We start from the raw sequence: 24,956 nt of genomic DNA on the forward strand, positions 1-24,956 counted from the left end.
GCAAAACACTTGACATCTCTACCTTCTAACTCACCACCATTGTGCGCAAACTAAGCCGTCACGTGACCTCAGTCCAGACAGTGGACTTGGCAATTGTGCAGTAAAACCATCATCGAACAATCAGCTGCAAACATAGGACGAGAGGACGGGCATAATTGTCGCACAGATATCGCTCAGTTCGTCGAATTGATTTAATCTTCTTCGTAAGTCTGCTTGGAGTCAGTCAGAGGTCAGATCAATCATGCACCGCCATTCGCCGTCCCACTGGCAACGCCACTATCAGGTTATTGAGAGCCGAGGAGACAAAGTTCGTGTCAGTCGCAAGCTGCTTTCACACAACTCAGTGAGGCTTCCACAACTGTTATCCCTAAGGCCAATCGGTAAGTAAATATTGACCAGGACTCGTCCATCATTCTTTCGATAAACTTATATTACAATGTGCTGAATAAGCTACAACTGGTCGGTCCTATGTTTGAATTCTGGATATTGTAGGCTCGCCAATTTGAAAAATTGAAAAGCCAGGATGCGGTAGGCTATATTCTTTTTCTTTGGCTGTTCAGTTTGACTATCATATTCATAACTATCACTGCACTGTCACTGCTATACTAAACATTTTGACAAAATATTATTCTGGTTTTTCATTTTCGTAACACACAAAACAGTATTCAGGTCTTGAAGTGAGCGGGAACGCACCGGAGCTCCGTTCCGGCAAATCAGTGTGGTGCCGGAAATCAGTTTCTGCTACATTGGACGTCCTTTTTATTTATTTAACACACGAAACAAAAGTTCATCCTTTGTTACATTACTTATTTTAAACAATAGATGAAGAGGAAAAGATAAAGCTCTTGTACGTACAAAATTTGTCTCCTGCCAGTGGATGGTCCGGAAATTAAGGAAAAAATAATACACTCCTCACAAAAAGTTAGGAATATTGTTATATTAGGCATCAGGTGATAGGCACAGCCTTGTAATGCAAAAACACATGGTATCTGTCTGTCTGCTGGGCGTTCTTGTGTTTTCCCTGACATATGCCACCATGCCTATTACCTATTGCCTAATATAACAATATTCTAAACTTTTTGTGAGGAGTGTATATTTTGGGAAGTGCTATTCGTTCAAATTCAAGATGTAAATGAAAATCAAATTTCCTGAAATGATAAGACGTGATAGATATTGTGTTTATATACTTACTTTGGAAATAATAATACATTTGTGGTTGGTGTTCCGGCTATTGACTGAAATCACTTTAAACACTGACAGCATTCATAGCCAGTGACGTGGTGTGACATTCTCTGTACCTATACGCAATCCCATAAATAATACCACGATTGATCAGTGCCTGCTAAGCAGTTTCAACTGCCACCAGTTCAAAAATAATGAATTTAAAAAAGAAGCAAAATAGTATGGATCATTGCACAAATTTACCTGAAAATAGTAGAGGAGAAGGTCTAATTATGGGCGAAGGTTTAAATATGGGTTTTGGAGTTATCAGCGCTACCGGGTGCTGCAGCCTGGCAGAGACAATGGGAACTGGTTATCTGTCAAGGACAAAGGTTGCGGCGCCAATTCGCAAGAGAAAGTGGTGGTTAGTTTCGGCCTTGGACACTGTTATAGAATTGCGACCTCCGAAAACTTTTTGCAGGTATGTTTTAACTCAGCGTTTTCTGAATTCTCATCTGCTTTGTATAGGTTATGATAAAAGTATTAGTGGTACATAAAACAAATGTGGGCTTTTATAATGCCATGATTTGTTTGTGAAATATGTACCACAGGGAGCGAAAATAAATTGAAGAGAAATAGCATGATGGTCTAAATATGGGCTATGACATGATGTCTAATGTTGAGATCACATTTTCAAGAAATATTTAAATGTTTTTCTCAATTTCGATTTTTCCCATTCCGCGTGATTTTCAAAACAACAGATTATTCATAAATATAAATTTTATAATGTTTTAGCGATAAATGACTGTTTTTTAAAAATTTTAATTGCTTTTTGTGATATTGCCACTAGTAGCCCATATTTAGACCACAATTTTGAAATACATCATTTTACCATTTTTTTTTGGAAATTGCTTTTTTATTAAAAAGATGGAGACCTATACTTTAGCATGCTATTACATTTAAGTATATATTTCATAGATATGCATTTTAAAGGCAGGTGCTTGATATATTATTTTTTCCCCTCCGGAAATGACAACATAAAAAGGGAGCCCATATTTAGACCTTTTCCTCTACTAGGGACGTTCAATATATAAGTTTCCCTGTGCTATAAAATATTGTATAAAGCAATGCCATTAAAAAGAAGCACATGGTTGACAAGCGCCATCCTTCGTCTACAAGGAACAACAATCGATTCGTTATCAGACGTGCAGGCGCATGCGTTCAAGGGCGAAAAGTAAATGCTTGTTCCGAAAACGCGGGCTCGCGTCATAAGGAGTTCAGAAGCATGAATGCTAAGGGCGTTCTGCTTATGGACTTTTTGGAACGAGGAAGAACAATTAATGCTGACCGTTATTGTCAAACATTGGATAAACTTAAAAACGCAATTCGACATAAGCGACCAGGTCTCCTGTCATCTGGTGTCATTCTTCTTGACGATAACGCTCGCCCCCACTCAGCAGTGCAAACACAACACGAAATTGAAGGATTGGGGTGGGAACGGCTGCCCCACCCTCAATACAGCACCAATTTAGCGCGGAGTGATTTCCATCTTTTTCCGGTGTTAAAGTCTGAATTGCAAGGTTACCGTTTTGAAACAGATGAAGAAGTGAAGCGGAATGTGAGAATAGTGCTCAATAGCCAGAGCCCTGATTTTCTTGCAAAGGGTATGGACAAATTGGTGCAACGGTGGGACAAATGCCTTAATTTCTATGGGGATTATGTGGAGAAGTGAGGAAGGATCCTCCTACACATGTATGTATAGTTTTCTAATGTATCTTAGAAATATATATTTTTTTTACAGCATACGGAAACTTATATATTGAACGACCCACGTATATAAGGCGGCAAAGCTGTAGCAGAGCGTATAGAAGGAATAGTGTGTGCACTCCCTGAGTTGCCGTGGTCCACCGCCTAGATGGCAGTGGTGACGTTTGAGACTGCGCGCAAGATGCTCGCGTTGCTTACATAGCTAACTACATAAGAAACAAAAATGCTTGTTACTTACGTTTGGAGAAGAGCTCAGCAGCTGGATAGTTTGAAGAATTTCGGAGATGATTTTGCTATCTTCGAGGCACTTAATTCCTTTCTTATCTCCTTGGTGCGTAAGAAAATTCGACATTTCAGATAGTGAAATACGAGTTTAGGTAGCGTACGCAGCACATGATCTTCACAGAATCCTAATTGCGAAGTTTTTACAGCAATTATATTTAAATTGTCCAAACACTCAAAAAATATATCACCCCATAAACTATTAGCACATGATAATTTCTCTGCAACAACATCTTCCACTCGTAACAGCACATCATAAACACTTTTCGATGTATAGGTAAGGTAATTACAGCCGTCGCCCGAACCATAGTCTTGGACAGGGGCGCCGACTTGTCAAAATTATTGGGGGGGGGGGGGGCTCTGATCACTGAAATAAATTAATGAATGAATCACTCTCCCTTTTTTAAGTTTTGGCCTCAGTGTTCGGAATCTCATAAAAGCCCATGAATTCCTCAAAAATATCAATTTTAGCAATACTCATCATACTTAGTATATAATAATAAGTCATGTGTTTTGCTGTCTCTGGTCATAGCCCCCCCCCCCCCAAAGTTGATGGTTTAGCGGTCTCAGCCCCCCAAAGTTGATGGTCTAGAACATTTCAAATGTGAATTTAAAGTTAAGTTCATGTGGCACAATTCAGCCCCATGGAGTCGGCGCCTATGGTCTTGGATTAGCGTAAGTGAGGCAGGTACGTTAGTTGGTTCCCCGTGCAGAAAAGTTGTACACAGTTTACAATGCGTCACTTTTGAAATATACCGCACTGTGTATCCTGCCAAACGATACACCAAGTATTCTTTACCAACACTTTGTTCATTTAAGTACTGTATGTTGTTTTCCCAGTCCGGTATTTGAATTTCATCTTCAACAATGGAAATTTTTTCCCTTATTTTATTTTCGGGTTGCTTCTTCACCGAAAGATTTTTATTTTCGGTTGCTCTTGCCAGAGTTCGCATTTCATTAACAAAAGACGTCAGAGGAGATTCAGTTCTGTATTCACAGTTTCCGCCCGAAAATAAAGCAAGTTTTGCTCGTACGTAAATTGATTGCACATATGTAAGTGCAGAAAATCCACAGTGGAGGGATGATCATCACAAGTGAACAACCGCAATATACCAAAATGGCGTTCTAGAGGATCTTGATTAAATTTTCCTGTCAAAACGTACTTGTAATTGTTCTTCCACAAATATTCGGACACTTCTAAAGTAATTTCTAAAGTAACTCTTAAGGACTCTAGCGTTTTGTTTTTTTTCTGAAGCGAAGGAATTTCGATTATCTCTAAGGACAGAACGAAGGAATTTCGATTATCTCTAAGGACAGCATTCCATTTTATTAAAGTTGTATGTGCTTCTGATCCTTTATATATTGCCTGTGCAGGAGTCATATCCAGATCTACAGCCGGGTACGAAACACGTAGGCATCTTGTAGTTTTCGCTCGCTGCTGTCTCAAACACAATAATAATGCGTTGAACACAACACAAACTAGTCACAACGGATCAATCACAAATCTAACGACACTAAACTGAATAACGTAACAACGTTGTTATTAATAAAAGTACACAATGTTATTCTAGCACAACAAAACACAACGCTCTACATAATGCGTGGCCGCACTGCAAGCAGAAGACGCTCGTCGCAAGCGAAGGTGCTGCCAGTGTTTCGGTGGGGCACCGCTCTATTCACTTGGCTTACGGGAAGAAACCGAAGTGCGCACACTTCCTCTTCTATACGCTCTGGCTGTAGCATGTATTCCTTTAACAATCGCCTGACTTCGATTCAAATAAAATTGATTGATTGATTTAGTTTGTTATTTCGTAATTCTGTCACTTTGGGCTAATCGCGATGATGCGGATGAATGGTGATAAGATGAAATGTTGAAGGGACAATCGTAAACATATAGGGACAACATAACACAAGCCCCCGCAGAGGATTGTTTATACTGGCTGAGTCCAGAAGCCAGAGCTTCGAGTCGCATAAGAATGTTAAGCCGTGCACTATATGCACAATTTCTCAGTCGGTTATTCACCGGGCCCTTCAGTACAGGTAGTTACATAAGTAACTGTAGACACGTATCACAAAATTTAAAACAGTAATGTACTTAAGCACCTGGAATATTTATTACGTTTACTCCCGTTTCGCCGAATGTCCCAGAGACAAATATCTCACCCAAGCCAAATCCTCTCTCGCCGAACATTTTCAAGAGAGGGAAATTTTCTCTCCACTGGAAGATTTCAGAAACTGCAGTGAGAGAATCTCAACGAAGTCAGAAACTTATTGTACACCTCTGTTCACATAAAGTGACCCCTTCGTTTGGTGTCGATGCACCCGAAGTAAAGTAAATGTTAGAGAAACAGCGCCCTGCAGTGTTGTTTACTAGAAAAGTTCATGCTTTCTCCAGATCAACTAATGATAGGTATAGTACTTCCTTTCTCTACTTATATTTTTTTACAAGTTCTTAAATATTATTTTTTGGTTGTTTACAAAAATTAAAGCGGTGCACTTTGGCCTCGAACTCCTGAAATTTCCCAACGGACGGAAAATTCTCATCCTTCAAAATATTCGGCGAAAGAGGATTCGGCAAAACGGAAATTACCCTTTCTCCTGCGTTTGATTGGTGAAATCCTCAAGCAACACGTGTCGCCTGTCGCTTGGTGTGAACTCTCCTCAGAGTGGTACTAAAGGAGCGCTCTGGAGCGACTTGAAGAGTCGCTCCTATTGCGCTTCTCGCTCTGGAATGGGGCGATTATATTTTTTGACATGCAAGCCCCGATCCGGAGCAATAGTTATTTTTATATACGAATGCTGCAACACAATTATAAACAATAGGAATGTGCAAGCTTATCTGGGAATGCTAAAAGTGACACGTATTTCAGATTTAAACACTGGAAGGCCACGCGTAGTGGCAGGGTGTGAAGCACGTACTATTGCAGCCTGATTCTCATTTATGAAAAATGTGCGATTTTGACATTTTTTTTCAATATCTTGGTAACTTTAAATTACAATATTTCAGGACATCTATAGAAGTGATTCAGAGAGTACTGGAAAGGTCTTGAAGAGTTCTTTTGCATGCTTATGTCAGGGTAAAACACAATTGGTGGTGGTGTAAAGAAAATTTCGGTGTCCATTTTCTCAAAAACGGGTATTCTATTTAAAATATATATGTCATACATACACTGCTAGTCAATAAATGTACAAAATTTTAAAATGGGATCAGGAGTTATATTTAGGTTAGGTTAGGTTAGGGAAGGATATGGTAAGTTAAGTAATGCATGGTAAGGGTAACATATTTTGATAGACAAAATTTCTGCAATTCAAAAGTAAAAGTCTAACAGAAATGAAATCAATATAAACACAATATTGTTTGAATTAAGGTACATGAAGCTGATGTTTACGTTCCGAGTTATTACAAATACAGGGTGATTCAAAAGTCTGGTCCCATAGGCACACAGCGAAAAATTGAAAGAGAGAAAAGTTGTTGGAAATAGGTGACTTTCAATCTAACACACACTTTTTACCACTTTTGCCCCAGCACTATGCTAAACCTTATCTACCAAGCAGTGAAAGCGCCAGCCTGAAATAAGTTGGGGGGGGGGGGCTAAAGATTTCGGAGTCAAATTCTCGGGGGCTAACTTTACCAGCTAAAAGGTATGTACGTAAAACTTTTCTACGGGATATTTTAATCAGTGACATATTTTACAGTTAGATCCAAAGATAAGTCACTGCATTTTGTTGCATCACACACAAAAGTACTTTTAGGCACGGATCTTTCGTGTCAAGTAAAATGCAATAATTCTATTGTTGTCTCTTCCAAAGCCATTTTTGAGTGGAATAATATCACAGAGTTACTAATTACTATTCATATAAACAGTACAAAATACGTCATAAAAGTTACGTATAAACATAACACTATTTCTCTGTAAAGAGTTTGAGTACTTTTTTCTTTTTTGCTAAAACGAGAAAATGAACCACATCAAGAAATACTATAAGATACGTATATTTTCAAGAGCAGCTACAACCTTGTTTAAATCCAAAGATTTTGCAAGCTCTTTCTCAAAGAGAGAATAGATGGAACACTCAACCTCTCGTTACAAATTCGATTACGAAGATAACACCTGATTTTCTGCAAGCAGCCGTTGATGGGGTATGCACATTTCAATAACACAAAGCTTGTAAAGTTCGTAAAAGGCAGTTTTTAATGTTTCAACCATTGCAAGGAGGTGCTGAAGGGTCTACATTTTTAGTTCCTTTCTACCTCATAGTGTGCCATAACTCTAAATTGTCCAAATCAGAAGAAAATGGAGCGGCAAAAGATTGTAGCTTTTCGTGTTTCAGAAAAGTGGCACTAACTTAATAAAGTAGGCATGAAATAAACAACACCACCCCTGAATAGAAAATGCGTTAATGATATTATTTTCTCTTCTGTCATGATGAAATATCTTACGTTTTCTTGTTGAACGACTGGAATTCAGAACTTAGGGCTAAATATGGGGAGGATACGAGAAATACCGTCAACATAGGAGGTGCTACTCTCAAGGAACAAACATATTTTCACTACAAATTCACCTCCTTAGGAGACAAATATATTGACATAAAAGCAATTAATAGAGTTGCAACCCCTGCACCGAGCAATTTGATTAGTGAAAATAACTGCTGAAGATTATAATTTTATTTCAGAATATATTATGCATACATACTGATCCGAATTGGATCAAAGATTGATTCTCCTGCACGGATACCACTATGACGGTACTGCAGAAATTGCTTTCGAACCTCACAAATGATAATTAATTAAGATGTAGGACTAAGACTGTGAGCAATAAAATTGCCCAAGAATGATGATTTTCTCACCGTATTGCAATGATTAGTTCATTGGATTTGTATTAAGGTTCACAATATGCACAGAGAGCTACAGTATGAATGAGAGCTTCAGTATCTAGTGAAATCCGAACCGCTTAATGAAATGTTACCTCCACTGGGAATGGAACCCGGGACGGGACACCTTGATATCAGGTTTATCGCTAGACTATCGGGGCTGGGAGCCCAATTTTATTGTTAGCATTTACGAATCAGGTAGTTTGTGTACTCTTTGATTCTTTATCATCATATTTGTCCCTCTCGAACATTTGCAGCGATAAGAATAGATATGACGACGAAACCAATGAGAGAACATCGCTAACACTCGTGCAATTGTACTCACTCCAATGAGGAACTAACAAACACAAAATAAACACCATTAAGCCTTGTTTCCATGATTATGAAAAAAATATAAATATGCTGACCAAGGCAGTAATTTATTTTATTAAAGTTAAATATGGAGGACAGAATAACGAAAATATGCACGAAGGAATGTGAAAAAGAAGGCAAAATAAATAGCCTATGGAAACAGCTGGAAAAGAATGGCTATGAGAAGCAGGATAGACTAGACATAAACAGAAGAAGGAAGAAAAGAGGAAGGGGAGAATTGGAAGAGAAAGAAAAAGATGAAGAGAAAGAAAAAGAGAGAAGGTTTGGAATAAGGACTATGGGGAAGACCACGGAAAAGATATGCAAAGTGCTTAGAAAAGCGGGCATTAAAACTTACAGGAAGGGAGGAAGAAGCATCTTAGGAATAGCGAAGAATGCAAACAAGAAAAAGGAAAACAGAGAAGAGGAAGAAGAAGGGATTATCTACGAAGTAAAATGTAAAGAATGTCAGAGTGTGTACATAGGAGAAACAAAAAAGAGACTAAAAGATAGGTTGAAACAACATAGGGATGATGTACGACTTAAGAGAGAGAGAAATGCGATATTTAAACACACGAGAGAAACAGGACATGACATAGAGTGGGATGAGGCTAAGCAGATAGGAAGGGAGAAGAGAATGCTAGTGAGAAAATGGAAGGAAGCCAAGGAAATAGAGAAGAAAGGTGAAGAAGACACAATGAACTGGAATGGGGGACTGAAGTTAAACAAAGAATGGAAGAAAGTGTTAGAAAGAGTGGAAAGGACAAGAGAGAAAGAGGAAAGGAGAAGGGAGAAAAATGAAGGAAAAAGAGCGTGAGATATTCATTATGCATATCTCTTCACATTCTATATGAAAGTAATTATGTCTAGCCTTTTAGGTGAAAGTACAGTTGGAAAGTGAAAGCCACCTGCTAGAAAGTTCCTAACAACTTTCTAATAGTCTGGAGGGAGTAAAGTTTGTGTATATATAATGCCCTTTTTGTGTATTTTGTTACTTTTGTACTTGATACAGAGTCTGATGAAGACCTTGCTAGAAGGTTGAAACGTTACGTTTAGTTTATGTTTTTAATAAAATAAATTACTGCCTTGGTCAGCATATTTATATTTTTTACAAAATAAACATAACGCTTCTTTAGATTTTGAACGTTGTCCTACTTATTCGTAAAATGCATTTGTCACACCTGGTAGACCTATTCAGAAACTGTATATGCCAACAATCAAAGAACAATCTCACAGTCACTGAATACGTTCACGTACCAGTCACCCGATTTCGTAGCAAGTTTGGCGACTCGATTGGCCAATAACTTAGTATCAAATAAATGATCAGTGGCCACTGTTATTTAGGCATATCTGCAGCTGTTCTCCCCCTATTTAATTTTACAACACAACATAAATAAGGTAACCTTGCGATCTAAGCGAACTAAAAAATATATTTGAACATTGTACTTGCCCCAGTGGGAGTTTAACTTTTCGATCGAAATGCATCTACCGTATTACAAAAATCTAGGGGGCTACAGGGGGGGCTGAGCCCCCCTGTAGCACCATCCCTGCTACCAAGGAAAATAAACTGTCCTTGCCGTCCAGTTTTGGAACCCAATCGCCGCCACTGGTTAAGGACGTTGTTGATTTGACAGGATGTTCAGGATTTACAGAGTGCAGTAGGTGAATTAAGTAATAAGTGAATAAACCACCCGTTCATAAATTAACCAATACTAATTATGTTTTTTTAAAAAAATATGCCAAGGGGAATAAAGGTAGCGTTTTAGTGTTGCTCATTGATAAGTTAACAGTCAGGAGCATTTAAACGATTAAAGTTGTTGAGTAGAAATATGAGACACATGCCACCGGGGTTAGGCACGTATCCAGGAATTACTTGGGGGGGGGGGGCTGAACAACATCTTTTAAAGGGCTAAAGATAGGTCATCACAATTGTATATTTAAGACAGGGACGTCGGAACCAGGGGGCAGGGGGGTGACTTGCCCTCGCTCATGATCGAGGGGGGGAAAATAGTATCCCCCCTCGCGTGCTAAAAATGAGACTATATTTTTTTTCCAACTTGTTTCGTTTTGAAAAAAAATGAAAAATATTTATGCACTAGTTAAATGAACGTGGACTCAAGTTTCGATACCAGAAAGAAGTACGTGACAGAAAGATCAATGTCAGATAAGAATCGCAGCCACCTCTCTGCAAATCAAGTGTAAGGTGGAATTATCCCCTTAGAAATTCGCTGCTTCGATTTTACGGACAGATGCGGTCGGTGTGAAACAATAAACCCCGCGTACCCCGATGGGAAGGGGGCAGAGAGCAGCATAATTTTGAATCTCTTCTTTTCCATCTGCAACTACATTCCATGGATGCAAGGCCTCCGAACCAGGGGGACAGGTGGAGCTTGAGCCTTCTAGGTAAAAAAGTGAAGGTGGGGAAAAATTCAAGACGATGCGCTGGTCTAGGGCGTCTGACTGCCACGCGGAGACTCGGGTTCAATTTCCGTAGTGGGTGATCTGAGGTTGGAATTTTTCCGGCCTTATCCCGGCAAAAATCGGCTCCCGGGCTCACACAGCCTAAAATTAATGGGTACCTGGGGTCAACCGGAGCATGGTGCTGATCACATCTACCTCCAAAATGTCCTAGATCGAAAAAGTGTGGGCCCTACTCCCACATCCCTTAAATGTGCTTGCATGGCAAGGTGCTATTAGCACGGGTTAAAAAACAAAATCACATGTGAACATAAGAATGAATGGTGTTACCTCTCTCTCTCTAAGGCTTAAAACTAAGCCATCAACCCTGAACATGACGTTTTAAACAAACAGTAAACTTTTAATAAATCTAAATGGCCAAGAAATAAAAGTTCCTCCCTTGGTTGTTTCGCCTCTACCCACAAGTGCTTTCAGTATTGCCTGATGTAAAGAAGCCACAGAGGAGGAGAAAGATTGTCTTTTTGCTCCCCCTCCCCACAGTCACACCCTAAAAAATTAGACTACATATATTTCAACTTATCTTGGTTGTGAAGAATATTTGGAAAAATATTCTTGCACTAGATATGTTAACAACAAGAAGCATGTGACATCGCAGTTAGGTCTCTGCAAATCAAGTATGCCCGGGGAGGGGCACAGCGGACAGCTTAACTTTTAAATCTTCCGGTGCACTTTCTGAACACGAGCTTTCTTTAGAGACCCCTTTCTGTCAAAAAGGTAATCGGCCATGATATAAAAAGAAAGAATGTCAAGGATAGGAAAAGATGGCTAAATGAGGACTGACCACCAAAAATAGTATGCGTAACCCCTCTCTCTCCCTTCCGAAAATCCTGGGCACGCCACTCTTTATCTCGGACACATTTTTTTTTTTTTTTAATCAACTAACCAGAAGTTTTTATCATTTCATATTGGAGACTGAAGTAAGATGCGTTCTTCCTGTAGGTTTGGATATTATCCTTTAGGGTGCTGTCGCCTGCCTTCGCACCTAACCTTAACGAAGCCCTAATTTTCCATCCTTGTGACTTGAATCTTCAAGACTTAGGAAGATTTCAGACCGAAGGGACACGCAATACATGTCGTTTGGAATGAGCCTATAAACAGCAACGTTTCACAAAAGGCCGCACAAACCTACGTTTGACTTGTGAAATGCTCAGGCGACACGGTGTGAAATCTCCCATAGTAGGCCACTGTCATCGTCACCTCGAAGCGACAGCTCGTGTTGACTACAGAAGTAAAATATATCCTCAACCGTTGGGAATATCCCTCAATTTTCTCATTTCTTCTTTATTCTGTGCTTGTTATTTAAACAGGCAACATCTTACGATTTGACATACGTAGCACGACATATTAGCGAAAAATCAGTCGAAGTCAAGGGTGACTCGGTGGCTCAGTTGGTAGAGCAATGGCAAGGTATGCCAGAGCCCGATTCGGGTCCTGGTACAGCCTGCAATTTCCGCCTAAAATGTCTACATATGCAACATCTTCTTGCTTTCTCTTCTCGACATTCATAAAATTTTCGGCTCTCTTTATATTAGTTAATTGTGAGTGTGTGTCAAATCCAGTAGACTTAATCAAAAGTATTCCTTATGTCATGAAATTCTCGGACTGCATACACGAAATTCGGTTTCGGCACAACTAAATCATCACTCAAAACTTTGATTTTCAGTCCTCCATTGTCCTTGAAGGCATTTCATCCTCCTATCTCGCTCCATACTCTTCCATCTCTCCATTCTTCTTGGAGGCTTGGCAGTTGATCTGTGCTGCTTATTTTTTTTTTTTTAATAAACTGCTCCAATGCCCGGTACTGCTGAAATATTTACTTTAGAGAGACACCTTCGATCTCTTCGGCTCTCGACCAGAACTAGCACTACACTGAGACTCCGAAGTTCCGCTGTCGTCAATGTCTTCAGCTTTGGATCCGAACAGGAACTAGTAGTAGACTTCGTTACTTTATGGTATTTAGTCCTTTTCATTTTCGAATCACTAGATTATATAAAGTTGCCAATGGGCACTGACTGATCACTAATCGACTGCATCAACTGTCACACTTACTCCTGGAGTCTCATTAACCAATTCTGTTGTACAAATAAACCGGGAAATTGAAGCCGCGTTCTTCAACATGTCATCGTCACCTTTATTTAGTGCCAAGTATTTGCATCAACAGGAAGGGGAAAGTCTTTACACAGTGAAAGTAGACCCAATGTTTAACTTTGTTAAAGTTTTTGACAGTGCAACAAAGGAGAGAAGCTGTCCATATGGCAACACAGAGGCACTCAGGCAAGGAGAGAAAATAAATGGCTATCCACTTTACAGTGGAACCACATGCAAAGCACCTGGGCAGACCCGTGACTACTGTGCATCCAACTTCCACGTGGAGGGGAGGGGCAGAGTGGAGCATGCTTTCTTGTGGCCCAAGTTGAATGGATGAAGGGGAAGGTGCGCCAAGGATTATGGCCAGAGGTTTTTTTGTTTGTGGTGGTTCTATATTTCGCCGCAGTTCTTCTCATCTTGGTTGAATTGTACTTGAATAAATTTGTTGTTATTTTCCTGTGATGGCAGTTCACTGATGAAGGAAGAATACAATAATGCAGAAAGGAGGAACTTGGTCAAATTTTCAGATGGACGAAACCATAGGTATATGCACACCCTCTCATTGGGATGGGGGGGGGGGGCACAACCCATGATGAAAGTTCAGTACAGGGAAATAAAAACTATTATGAATCTCACTGTTTGGCGAACAATGATGTGTACAAAACAGAGGTGCATTTAGAGTGGGTCCAGGCTCCACAAAAATCCCATTACTGTGTAATTACAAGCTGAATTATGTACATGCCATACCTGTGATGCGAAAATGGAACTCTTATTTACCCCAAGTAAAGGAAAGCAGAGTCCCATACCGTGGCCGTGTAGCCTAAGGCATCATGCTCTGGGCTCCAGCTACAGGAGACGCACAGGTTCGAGTCTCCTGGGGGAAGCATAACAACATTTCTCCTAAGATTTCGGCCTGTGTATGGGACCGGTGGCCACTCACCACAGTGAGGAAATTGGGGAGCTACGAATGAGTAGCGTAACCCGGTCATGAAAACCTACGACAACGACTGGGGGTTCGTCGTGCTGACCACATCACACTGTAACTGGTTGGATGATCTTCTCCCACCTTGAGTGAGTAGGCTCGGAACCTCAATGGGCTGTTGCACCACTTATTATTATTATTATTATTATTATTATTATTATTAAAGGAAAGCCGAATGCAAACAAAATTCACAGGTCTACTCAAACTGAAACTTTCACTAGACACACACTTGCAAATTGAATGCACATATATTTACATATAGCCAGTGGCAGGGGGGCAAAGACAGTTTACTTTCCCTTGTTAGATAAGGTTTAGCATAATGCGTGAGCAAAAGTGGCAAAAAGTGGGGGCTACTACCCCTTTGCCCCCCATCCTGCCTAATCGCCACCACTGTGGAGAGCATATGAAACACCGTTAATCCGACATTAGAATGAACTTCTCCAGTGTTATGAAAAGGCTATATCCAATTATTTAGTTCTTGTTAAGCTTGTACAGCATTCACAAATAGTTTCAGGACAATGACATTTTATACTAGGCAACCCTATTTACAGAGTAAAGAGTAGGTGTACTTTTACTGTTGCCAAGTACATAATAAATGTCTTAAATTCAACAGAATAATAGGAAGCCGTTATATGTTTAAAATACAAACATTTTCATATTATATCGCAGAATATAAAATACTTCGTGAAGAGTAGAGGAGGTTATATTCTTTTTTTTTTAAATCATCATAATTTCACATTTCTCTCATTGGTGTTAATCATATAGTTTCTACTAATTAATTCACTCTGTCCAAGAATGACATGTAAGGAAAAATCAACAAAAAAGTGTTTTCCCACTCCCTTGCCTGCCAAAAGAACACAGAACAAGCTTCTAGAGACGGTACCTAGATGCCCTTGTACAGTCCTGTTCACATAAGGTGGCACATTTTATAAGGTTGGGCAGTTGTACGTGTGCCACTTTATCTGAACAGGAATGTACAAACTGAAATGATTTGGCACACACAGGGGGGTGTACATCTGTCAAACTGCAAGTTAATTTAAAACTCTACGCTGCAACAAACTAGGCACCTTCGACGTCATCAGTGTTTCAAAGGCAACATATTACATTGCAGTAATACTGACAGACACAATTCCACACAGGCAAAACACTAATAGCAAAAGGTCAGAAGAAATCAGGGTTGGCTTGATAGCTCAACTAGTAGAGCAATGACACTGTATACCAGGGAGCAGGGTTCCATTCATGGTAGAGCTTGCATTTTCTGTTGAAATTTCTACTTACAAGTTAGTACATCTCCTGTGAGTGCCAAATAATGAGGTAATGTGGATTATGTTTCCTGAATAATAAGGTGTGTGTGTACAAAAATTAGTGCAGTGAGGGCAATGTCAATATATCTCCAGAGGCAATGAGATTTTCGTTGGTACATGTAGTAAAATTTGATATCATTCAGTGGCGAAACGTGCTGTCTCGGGAAGGGTAGGCACAGGACGGAGCAGGGTTTGGGGGGAGTGGAAGATGTGATTTTTTTTAACAGTAGTATGTTAAAATATAGCCCCTAGAAAATAAAAGATAACATATTGCCTGAATCTCGTCTACTTAAGTCGGATAGTGATTGTAAAGGATAATGTAGTGATTAACGGTCTCGCCTTATAATCAAGAAGTAGAAGGTTCGATTCCTCCTGGAGGCATTGGTACAGATTCTACTTTAATCTAGTCTCGATTTGATATCTGAGAATAAAGGCGCTTCTGTCTCGAAGGTCAGAAAAAAGTGACAATGAGACTTGATGTTCTGACCACGCGTCACCTAATGAAAAAGCCGTTCTGTCAGGCCCTAGCCATCTTACATTTGTTAGATTAAAGCTGCTCGTAAAAATTATTTGCTACTTCAATAACAGTATTGTAAATGTTTCTCGCATTACAGAAATGGTTGGTTCACTTGATCGTCACTTAGCGTTTATTTCTTTATAATGCTGACCTCCGCGGCAGATTGGTTATAACAGCGTGCTACGACAAGGGGCTCAAGTTCGAATTCCCACCTGCGCATAGGTGTTCTTCGTGAGTGTCCCTTCATCAATGTCATCATATTATCGCTCATTCTCATCTTCCCAATTAGCCAAAAATGACAGAAAGCCAAGTAAAATAAACTAAATCTATCAATCAATTATTTCTTTTTAACTTTTTTATGCATATAATTCTTCTTCAACAGGCGACTTTTTAAAAAAAATTATAATATGATTTAGAAAATGATGAAATGCTAAATGAGAACACGGACTGTGTAACACACCGACCAGAAATTTTCTCTATACATTTGCATTGTACGTACTTTGCCCCACTTTTTTAGCGCGTTTTCAGTTATGTCACTAATCATGAAAGAAAATTTCGTCTCAATATCCCTTTCCTCAAAGAAATAAAATACTTTCCCTCTCTGATTGGTGTGGGGCACATCCAGCAGCTAACACTTCGCGAAAAGCGGTTCCTCAAAAGAGCTGAAAGCACCAAACTTAACACTGGTAACCAACTTGCATGCATTATTTGCAGTTAGAATTCTAATAATGCCTACTTTGATAGGTTAGGAGGTCAGGCTTAGAGGTGTTAGCAACACATTTTCGCTACATGTTAGCAGCTGGGTGTGCTCCGCTCCCGGCACAGCTCTGAATCTTACATGGAAACACTGCTTCAACAAGCTCTGTACGTTCACTGCCTGCTTCGTCACGCGCTCGTACACGATCAGCACTCTTCGGAAGTCAGGGAGAGAGGGTGAGAGAGAGAAAAGAGGCCAGCCTCTCAGGTTACATTACAGGCGAACGTACCCCTGCAATTATGCTTTCCTGCACGAATCACATAGGTTGTTATGGGACCAGCTGAGGCACTCTCGGGCGGGCCTCGCTGAATGCTCAGATACGGTTCCAGGCAGGGTTGCAAACTTGCGATAATTATTGGAAGACCAAGAATTTCAGTTATTGACAAATATATTAGGGCAGGCCTGGCCTCCGGGCCTCATAGGCAGGGACGGCGCCAGGGGTGGGCACGGGTGGGCAAGGGCCCACCCGATTGCCCACCCAATCAAATTCAATAAGTACATATATTCAGGGATATATGAATGATTAAATATTTAAGTGTATCCTGGTGTTCATAACATGTATATTTTACTTGCGAATATTATCTATGCTGTAAATGTTCACACATTATCAACCCATAAAAAGTCACTTTTGTCATTGTTGAAACAAAAACTGTGATCAAATTAATACTTCCATGTTTAAAAGCAGCTAGTAGGCTTAGGAGGCTCAAAATTATGCAGGGTATGATCAAGATTAAATAAGAATTGAGGGTGAACTTGAGGACTCCACTACGTACATATATTCCGGCCTGGCTATGGTTAAAATAATCTCCAAATAAACAAATCTAAACATCATCTTAGCGTTAATTCCTCCAGCAACACAATAAATTATTTCGACTTTTTAATTAGGCCTAATATTAGAATAATTTAATGAAGAAGACTTAGTTAGATGGGCAGGCCATGTGATACGAATGGTAGAGGAAAGAATAGTTTACAGGATTCTTGTTGGGAAACCTGATGGTAAGGGATCAGTAGGAAGGCTAAGACGAGGATGGAGGGATAACGTTGAGATGGACCTAAAATAAATCGGTAAGGATGGGAAATTGATTGATTGATTGATTTTAGTTTATTTTACTTCGCGTTTTGTGCCTCTTGGCTAATTTGCGAAGATGGGGATGAGTGATGAAATGATGAAATTGATGAATGGACATTCACAAACAACCAAGCCCGACCGGGATTCGAACCCGGGACCCTTGGCGTCGCAGCGCGATGTGCTAACCACTCGGCCACAGGGTCGGGCGGTAAGGATGGGAAAGATTGGATTGATCTTGCCCAGGATAGGGACAGATGGAAGGCTTGTGTTTTTGCAGCCATAAACCTTTGGGTTTAAGTATGCTATAGATCAGGCATGTCCAACGCGTCGATCGCGATTGACCGGTCTATCGCGGGGCGTTTGTTGGTCGGTTGCAGTTATCTATTTTAATTATACGAATATACGTTATTTGAATTCAACTACTATAATGTATAATGGCTGAGTAGGTACAACTTTTTGCAAAGATTAACGATTAATAGTAGCTCACTGCCTGTTGTGACAATAAAAAGTAGATCACTGGTTCATTGAAGTTGGACATGCCTGCTATAGAGTATAATATAATTTTAATTAGCTCTGCATTGAAATTCCAGAAGTGGCCGGGGTGTCTCAGTCGAGTCGACCTCTGTGGCTGAGTGGTTAGCAAAGCGCGCTACAACGCCAGGGGCTCCGGGTTCGAGTCCCGGGTAAGGCATGGGTATTTGTGTTTGTTCAGATGATAAGAAACTGAGAAACTGTAAGAATTGAAAAGTGAGAAAAGTGTGAATGGTGGGGGATACCTCCGCGTAGGGGGTATTTCCTTTAAATAAAAAAAGTCTGTAACGCGTCTGACTACCATGCTAAAGGTCCCGGGTTCGATCCCCTGTTCAAATCCGGGAACTTTTCTAACGTTGGAAGCGGCCCCGGCACCCACCCAGTGTCGAATAACATGGGCACCTGGGACACAAGCTTAAACCTAATTCACATTTATTTCACTGTATTAGCATGCACGAAAGAATGTGATTAGAATGTATGGCTGGTGTATGGCTGCGCATGTGTAAACACTTCCTTGAAATAATTGTGTCCATCAGAGACAAAACGAAACGAAATGGAACAAGATGCGAGAACAGATTAGAAAATAATAAAGAGGAAAACAAGGAAAGGGAAAAGAAGCAAGAGGAAAATCTGGAGTGTAAGAGAGGGAGATACATATACGTCATACGTGCACATATATGTGGTCTTAAATTTATTCTGCCCACCCTAATCTATCACTATGGAGCTTCTGCCCACCCGGTCGAAAATTTCTGGCGCCGCCCCTGCTCATAGGACGCTTCGCCACTGATATCATTGAAATACATATGGAATTTCCACCACCTGTTCATACTTAAAATGCAACTTATACCTTTTTAGATGTATTCTGAAGTATTTCAAATTGTTACTATGATAAGTCTCAGTATGAACTGAAATTCGTAGAGTACCAGTTTAACAATGTGTGTTGGTTCAAAGTGGTATCAGCTAAGCCATAATCATAGGGATTTCTAAAAACTTGTTATTCTCAAGTCAAAAAATATTCCTGTATCATTAGCCTGGTGCACTTGTCTGCATGCAGTTAGTTTTACAGGATAAAATATGAATAGCTAAATTCTAGCATTCATGATATTTTCTTTACCATGACATGTTCAGAAGGTAAATTCTCATCAATGTACTATGACAACAGAAAAATTGAATATATGATTGTAGCTGTCATAAATTAACAGCAATTTGAAATACTGTCAAGAAAGGTGATATAAGAATACACACGTAAAGTTGAAAAGTAAAATAAAGTGCTCCCATGTGTTTTGCACCATGCCATGAATGTATACAGGGGGTGTGGAGTTAGGGCCCCACACTTTCTTGATCACGGCCGAAAGTGGGTGTGATGTGATCAACATCACGTCCCTGGCCACCTTTATCCCCCAGTTACCTCCAGGTACCTAATTTGTATGGTGCTGGGTGGGTGCCAGAGATGATTGAACAGGTGGAAAAAATCCTGGTTCTCCCCCACTGGGGGTCGAACCCGGGTCTCTCGAATGGTAGTCAGACACCCTAATGACTGAGCCACCACAGCTACCACATGTACAGTTGAACCTGAGTTATATGCATGTCAAGGTGAAGAGAAAATAATACGTACAACTGAGAATTACTTACAAATCAGATTTCGATACCAAGTTATATCATTATTTAAGTACTGTAATTGTATCTTTTCTGAGGAACAAGATATATTCCATGTGATCAAAAGTATCCGGACACACCGTGAAACGTGTCTGAGGAACTCACGGACTTTCAACGTGGTCAGGTGGTTGGGTGCTACTTGTGTAAGAAGTCTGTGTGTGAGATTTCCACCCTCCTAAACATCACTAGGTCTACTGTTTCCAATGGCATAGTGAAGTGGAAACGTGAAGGGACATGTACAACCCAAAGCTTGCAGGCCGACCTCCCATGTTGACCTCCAGAGACCGTCGAGTGTTGAAGAGGGTCATACAGCGTAATCGCCAATCATCCATCGCCAGGAGTACTGAACTGCATCAGGATCTATTCGAAGCACCATCTGTCCGGCGCGAGGTGCAGCAACTTGGTTTCCATGGCCAAGCAGCTGCCCATAAGCCAAATATCACACAGGCAAATGCCAAATGCCATCTTGCGTGGTGCAAAGTGCATCGAAACTGGACCATAGAAGAGTGGAAAACCGTTGTGTGGGGTGATGAATCACGGTATACAATTTTGCAATCCGATGTTAAGGTGTGGGTGTGGTGAATGCCTGGTGAACCACATCTACCAGCCTGTATAGTGCCGACACTGAAATTTGGGGGTGGCGGGGTTACAGTGTGGTATGTTTCTTCTGGAGGGAGGGGGGCTTGGCCCCCTTGTTGCTTTACATGGTAATGTCATGGCACAAGCTTACATTGACATTTTAACCACTTTCATGCTGCCTACCAATGAGGACCAGTTTGGGGATGACCATTGTGGCTTTCAACATGACCAAGCACCCGTCCATACTGCAGGGCTTGTGGGAGAGTGGTTTGACGACAATAACGTCCCACTAATGAACTAGCCTGTGCATACTCCTGATTCGAATACCACAGAACATCTCTGGGAAGTTTTGGAATGCCGACTACATGCTAGACCACACCGACCCACATCGATACCTCTTCTCATTTCGGCGTGAGGAATGGGCTGAACCTTCCGTCACCTGATGGAAAGTATGCCTGCGAGAGTGAAGGCTGTCATCAAGGCTAAGGGTGGGTCAACACTATACTGACTGCCAGTGTTCCCGATGGAGGGCGGCCCAAACTTGTACTTCATTTTCAGGTGGGTGTCTGGATACTTCTGATCACATAGAGTGCGTAATACTGATTATTTCTGTCATAAAGTGGTAAATTAATGAATCTAAAAGTTTGATTCTTAAATACATTGCATTTTCCACTTTATTAGTGAACACTTTGATACTGAATTACTAGACACTATAGTTTTAGTGAACTGGAAGATTTCATACATTCGTCTAAAATAGCATTTCTTTTACTAATGACTGTGCAAAGTGTGGTATAAGCAATGCCTAAATCTGCAGCTATTTCAGTTTTAGTTATATGTGGATTAGCATCCACTTCCCATATAAATTTTACTTTCTGGTCAAGCATGTAACTTTTCCTCTTTCTATTCTCCATGGTCGACCAGTAGCAGGCGCATATATTCTAGGCTAGCTAGGCTATGTCCGAAGCCCAGATTAAATACATGAAATAATCGACTAGCAAATGTGACTGATGCTTCACTCTTACATAACACCCACGGGGAAAAATTATAGTTTCCTGGGAACCTTTACTTTAGACCATCACCAGTACAGACTAAATCACCAGGCTTCATCCTGCAGATTCTATCTTCCAACAACCGCCTGAGGCGGTGGGGTTTACAGTCGCTGAAGACTCCTGTCTTCATTCTTCCCAGTGGTAGAAACTCACAGCGATGTCAACTGTACAAAACTCGCTAACCAGCATGGGATTTTCCCAGGAAAGGGAATTTTTGAAATGAAACTACTATTAAAGGAATGGGAAAAGAGTGACACGTGATAGGGAATTTTTCCTCTGGACCAAAACAACACTGTCCCATCGAACACATGCAGAAGCGACAGGCCGATGACCTTCAACCAACCATGCTTTACAATGGTGAGAATGATTTCAACCCATCTGCTGCTTTGTTTTTGACTGAGGTAGACTGACTGGCCAGGGATGACAAAGGGCAGGTCATTTCATGAGTGGAAATTGCATTGAAGGAAGTTTAAGAAAATTAGGTTTCTTACTGCTTAGATTTTATTTAGTGTATTGGGTGAATTAATTATGTATGTTTTGAATGATCTGTGCTGCACCATGTAGTGAACGTAAATGAGTGACATCATTAACAAACTATTGACGAAACAATTTATTCGGCTCTTGCATGAGGATAAGCTTCAAATCGTGAAGATATGCAAGCCTTTGGCATTCCAAAGAAGAGAAGAATGGATTTGATTTGTTATTTAGTGTTGCTTTTCTGCCACTTTAGCTAATCACGACAATGAGGATGAGTGACAATACAATGAAATTGATGAAGGGACATTCACATAGAATACCCATGTCCATGCCTGGATTTGAACCCGGGATCCCTGGTGCCATAGTACGCTTTGCTAATAAATATTTTAAGACAGAGGTTGTGAAGAGAAGAACGGAGTTCTTAATTATTCAAAGTAAGAAGTTTATTATATATTTTATTCTCGCATGTAGGCCTACATAAATATTTCACGGTAACAGTTTCATAGATTGGAGACACATTAAAATCGGATATTTTGTGTATCGCATGGTTCGTACTTACCAATTGTGTATTGCGGAACATAGTTCAAGGTGCCATTATGCTTTTTACATGAAAACAAACACTTTTACTACTAAAATAACGCATTTTTCTAAGTGCTACCGAATGCACATAACAGTGCGATATCACTTACTTTGCGAATGATATCGCTTCTTTTGTTTTCGAATATCATTGTTTCCAACCTTCTTCACCGAAAAATACCTACTATCGTGTTAGTCACATGTGCAAATTGTACATTATGCATGGGTAGCTGACGGATAGCCCCACGAACAATTTCCAATAAGGTTAGGTTAGGTTTGATTAGGTTAGGCAAGCATAGTTTAAAAAAAGATATGGGAAACACTGACATGATTTCCCGGTCAAATACATACCACGATGAAAGAAAATACCTCGACTAACGTTGGAAACCATAGAGAAACTCATTTCCGTAAGTAGTTTCATCTGTAAAAATGAAGAAATGTGTCTCCGATGTATGAAACTATTACCTATTTCACAATATGGGCCTCTATATATTTTTAAATAACCGCAAAATATTTTAAATCCGTTCCTTACTGTTTCTATATTAATGAAAGTGAAATTTTTATTATTATTTGTAGATTGTAATGTATGTATTTTTAATCACAATGTCACATTACTTCAAAATCCAAGGGACTGAACAAAAAAGAGCCTCCCATCTGAACATTATGATATGAAGAGATAGCCCAGGTTTTGAACCCATCATATGCCACTGACCAGTAGCAACTGAAAATGTTCAATAACAGGAACAGCTGATATATTTTTGTTATGGAACATGGCAAACGTCAGCTATTGGCATCTTTTTAACGTTTGTACTTTCGTATTGAGATTATGTACAAAAGAAAATGCGTCTCATGTTCTGAACAACTGCAGCAAATCTTTCTCCTCTGATTTCATGCCATGTTCCACACTAGCAGTGGCGAAGCGTGCAGTCTCTGGAAGGAGCAAGGATTGGGGGGATGGGAGGGGAAGATGTGATTTTTTTTTAACAGTAGTATATTAAAATATAGCCCATAGAAAATAAAATATAACATATTGCCTGAATCTCGTCTACTGCTGTTCGAAAAAGTCGGGATAGTGATTGTAAAGGATAATGTAGTGATTAAGCCTCTCGCCTTATAATCAAGAAGTAGAAGGTTCGATTTCCCCTGAAGGCATTGGTTCAGATTCTACTTTAATCTGGTCTTGATTAGATATCTGAGAATAAAGGCCCTTCTGTCTCGAAGGTCAGAAAACAGTGACGATGGGACTCGATGTTCTGACCACGCGTCACCCAATGAAAAAGCCGTTCTGTCAGGCCCTAGCCCTCTTACATTTGTTATATTAAAGCTCCTTATAAAAATTATTTGCTACTTCAATAAAAGTATTGTAAATGTTTATCGCATTACAGAAATGGATAACTTGATCGTCACTTAGTGTTTATTTCTTTTTAATGCTGACCTCCGCGGTGGATTGGTTATAACAGCGTGCTACGACAAGGGCCTCAGGTTCGAATCCCCACATGGGCATAGGTGTTCTTTGTGAGTGTCCCTTCGTCAATGTCATCATATTATTGCTCATTCTCATCTTCCCAATTAGCCAAAAATGGCAGAAAGCCAAGTAAATAAACTAAATCTATCAATCAATTAATTCTTTTCAACTCTTTTATGTATATAATTCTTCTTCAACACGCGACTTTTTTTAAAAATTATAATATGATTTAGAAAATGATGAAATGCTAAATGAGAACACGGACACCTTTCTGTGTAACACACCAACCAGAAAATTTCAGTAACATGGATTTTCTCTATACGTTTGCATTGTACTTTGCCCCATTTTAAAAGTAGGGCGTTTTCAGTTATGTCACTAATCATGAAAGGAAATTTCGCCTCAATATTCCTTTCCTCAAAGAAATAAAATACTTTCCCTCTCTGAATCAAGATTGGTGTGGGGCACATCCAGCAGCTAACACTTCACGAGAAGGGGTTCCTCAAAAGAGCTGAAAGCACCAAACTTAACATTTTCCATGACATTGTTGTAACTTGCATGCATTATTCGCAGTTAGAATTCTAATAATGCCTACTTTGATAGGTTAGGAGGTCAGGCTTAGAGGTGTTAGCAACACATTTTCGCTACATGTTAGCAGCTGGTTGTGCTCCGCTCCCAGCACAGGTCTGAATCTTCCATGGAAACGCTGCATCAACAAGCTCTGTGCGTCCACTGCCTGCTTCGTCACGTGCTCGTACACGATCGGCACTCTTCGGAAGTCAGGGAGAGAGGGTGAGAGAGAGAAAAGAGGCCGGCCTCTCAGTTTACGTTACAGGCGAACGTGCCCCTGAAATTATGTTTTCCCGCATGAATCACATAGGTTGTTATGGGACCAGCTGAGGCACTCTCAGGTGGGCCTCACTGAATGCGCAGATACAGTTTCAGGCAGGGTTGCAAACTTGCGGTAATTATCGGAAGACCTAGAATTTCATAATAATAAT

The 24,956-nt window shown here is 40.2% G+C and overlaps 1 protein-coding gene across 2 annotated transcripts in view; it reads left to right on the plus strand.

Annotated features, from left to right (window-relative positions):
- The first annotated feature begins 217 nt into the window (after window positions 1-217).
- The window catches only part of LOC146000426 (uncharacterized), a 34,656-nt gene continuing 9,917 nt past the window's right edge, over window positions 218-24,956 (plus strand). The window contains exon 1 of one of the 2 annotated variants that reach the window (XM_083138040.1): window positions 218-380. The gene's annotated coding sequence lies outside the window, so the exon portion shown is untranslated. Of the gene's footprint in view, window positions 381-509; window positions 529-24,956 lie in introns of those variants that run through there. The other variant, XM_083138041.1, reaches the window with a different exon arrangement.

Source organism: Lepisma saccharinum, chromosome 16, assembly GCF_977018435.1.
Source record: "Lepisma saccharinum chromosome 16, izLepSacc3.1, whole genome shotgun sequence".
Classification (NCBI taxonomy): Eukaryota; Metazoa; Arthropoda; class Insecta; order Zygentoma; family Lepismatidae; genus Lepisma; species Lepisma saccharinum.